The sequence below is a fragment of the Eucyclogobius newberryi genome, unplaced genomic scaffold, assembly GCF_026437365.1.
Source record: "Eucyclogobius newberryi isolate DKJ021-1_F unplaced genomic scaffold, fEucNew1.0.hap1 SCAF_6, whole genome shotgun sequence".
NCBI classification, from domain to species: Eukaryota; Metazoa; Chordata; class Actinopteri; order Gobiiformes; family Gobiidae; genus Eucyclogobius; species Eucyclogobius newberryi.
Window position 1 is genome coordinate 3,355,589 of NW_027316278.1, and position 3,088 is coordinate 3,358,676.

The following is a 3,088-nucleotide window of genomic DNA, read 5'->3' on the forward strand; positions in this document are numbered from 1 at the left end:
CGCAGCGAGAGCAAAATTGCAGCGACAAGTGTTGGACGTTCGGTTTGGAGCTGATGAGATACTGCGTCGCTTAAATACAAAGTATAAAGTATTTTTGTGGCCTCTCCACAGACCTGACTCAACCTCTGAGCACAGAGCTTTTTCTTTTGTCTCATCTTTTCATACATTTCTTTATTATTTATCAAACCTAAATATATTTGCATTTTTAAATCATCCTCAGAAGTCTGTGGTCATATGTTCCTTGTCTGGTCACATGGCCTCCACAAGCTCCTCCCCCCCAGACAACCGTGCAATCAGTAGAGTTCCTTTGATGTCGATTAGAACGTATCAAACTCGCCTCAGATGAATGACTCCGGTGTTTCTGCGTAAACCTGCGCGATTGGCTGATCCACCTGTCAATCACACCTCTGACTCCGTGACATCGTCGTGAGGGGCGGGGCTTTCCCGTCATCGCCGCTTGCAGGTGAAACTGGCTCTCACGGCGTTCTGGTTTCAGGTAAAGCCTCTGTGCGGGGCCCCGCCCCCAGGTGGCCCCGACCCCAGCAGGTGCACATGTGTGAGTAATGCTCCGGGCGCTCGCGGCGGCTCCAACAGTAAATCCATAATTCATCATCCAAACGGCAGCAGCTGAGCTCATGATCTTTATCATTTATTCATATCGAGCTCAAACAGATGGAACCATTAGGAACAACTGTAATCACAGCGAGCGCTCACGGGGGCGTGCACGAGGGTGCAGGGGGCGTGTACGAGGCGGCGGGGGCGTGCACGAGGCGGCAGGGGGCGTGCACGAGGCGGCAGGGGGCGTGCACGAGGCGGCGGGGGCGTGCACGAGGCGGCAGGGGGCATGCAGGGGGCGTGCACGAGGCGGCGGAGGCGTGTACGAGGCGGCGGAGGCGTGTACGAGGCTGCGGGGGCGTGCACGAGGCGGCGGAGGCGTGCACGAGGCGGCGGGGGCGTGTACGAGGCGGCGGGGGCGTGCACGAGGCGGCAGGGGGTGTGCACGAGGCGGCGGGGGCGTGCACGAGGCGGCAGGGGGCATGCAGGGGGCGTGCACGAGGCGGCGGAGGCGTTTACGAGGCGGCGGAGGCGTGTACGAGGCTGCAGGGGGCGTGCACGAGGCGGCGGGGGCGTGCACGGGAAGGCAGGGGGCGTGCACGAGGCTGCGGGGGCGTGCACGAGGCGGCGGGGGCGTGCACGAGGGTGCAGGGGGCGTGCACGAGGCGGCAGGGGGCGTGTACGAGGCGGCGGGGGCGTGCACGAGGCGGCAGGGGGCGTGCACGAGGCGGCAGGGGGCGTGCACGAGGCGGCGGGGGCGTGCACGAGGCGGCAGGGGGCATGCACGAGGCGGCGGAGGCGTGTACGAGGCGGCGGAGGCGTGTACGAGGCTGCAGGGGGCGTGCACGAGGCGGCGGAGGCGTGCACGAGGCGGCGGGGGCGTGTACGAGGCGGCGGAGGCGTGTACGAGGCTGCGGGGGCGTGCACGAGGCGGCGGAGGCGTGCACGAGGCGGCGGGGGCGTGTACGAGGCGGCGGGGGCGTGCACGAGGCGGCAGGGGGCGTGCACGAGGCGGCAGGGGGCGTGCACGAGGCGGCAGGGGGCATGCAGGGGGCGTGCACGAGGCGGCGGAGGCGTTTACGAGGCGGCGGAGGCGTGTACGAGGCTGCAGGGGGCGTGCACGAGGCGGCGGGGGCGTGCACGGGAAGGCAGGGGGCGTGCACGAGGCTGCGGGGGCGTGCACGAGGCGGCGGGGGCGTGCACGAGGGTGCAGGGGGCGTGCACGAGGGTGCAGGGGGCGTGCACGAGGGTGCAGGGGGCGTGCACGAGGGTGCAGGGGGCGTGCACGAGGGTGCAGGGGGCGTGCACGAGGCGGCAGGGGGCGTGTACGAGGCGGCGCGGGCGTGCACGAGGCGGCGGGGGCGTGCACGAGGCGGCAGGGGGCGTGCACGAGGCGGCAGGGGGCGTGCACGAGGCGGCGGGGGCGTGCAGGGGGCGTGCACGAGGCGGCGGAGGCGTGCACGAGGCGGCGGAGGCGTGCACGAGGCGGCGGGGGCGTGCACGAGGCGGCGGGGGCGTGCACGAGGCGGCGGGGGCGTGCACGAGGCGGCGGGGGCGTGCACGAGGCGGCGGAGGCGTGCACGAGGCGGCGGGGGCGTGCACGAGGCGGCGGGGGCGTGCACGAGGCGGCGGGGGCGTGTACGAGGCGGCGGAGGCGTGCACGAGGCGGCGGGGGCGTGCACGAGGCGGCGGGGGCGTGTACGAGGCGGCGGGGGCGTGTACGAGGGTGCAGGGGGCGTGTACGGGAAGGCAGGGGGCGTGCACGAGGCTGCAGGGGGCGTGCACGGGAAGGCAGGGGGCGTGCACGAGGCTGCAGGGGGCGTGCACGAGGCTGCAGGGGGCGTGCACGGGAAGGCAGGGGGCGTGCACGATTATAACAGCCAAAAAAAATGACAATTAACAAGAGAACGACATGTTGAAAATGATACGTTCAATTTGATTTTAATATTATGATTATGTTGTTATGAGGCTGTTGTCGTGGAGAATCTGGTGACGGAAAAGTGTTTAGTGGTAGTTTTATTTTGACAGTTTGATCAGGAAGTCAAAGCTTTTATTCTGTGCCGTCGATAAAACCGTACGATCCGTTTGTTTTGCACCAAAGCAACAAAAGTCTCATAAAACTGAACTAAATATTGAAGTTCGAATAAAGCACAAGGAGAATGTTTAGTATAAACTAAACTTATCATAATGAGACAAAGCGAGAGAGAGACAGAGACAGACAGAGAGACAGAGACACAGACAGAGACAGACAGAGAGAGACCTCCAGGGACCGGTTAGATCAAGTCCAGTCTGGTTTAAATCTACAGTAAATGGAGCAGATTCACGTGAAGAAAATATATTTTTGTGATTATTAAAGTCGCACTCTGTACTTTCCTGGTGAGGGCTCCGTCACCTTTGTCCTGAGGTTTTTTTGGCCAAAAATCACCCTTCATTTCCAGAGTTACCAGACAAGTAAACGTGACACGGTGCATTTTAAGATCTGAACCCAGATGTGTTGCAGTGTGGTGTGTTTGGACTGAAAGAACAGACAGAG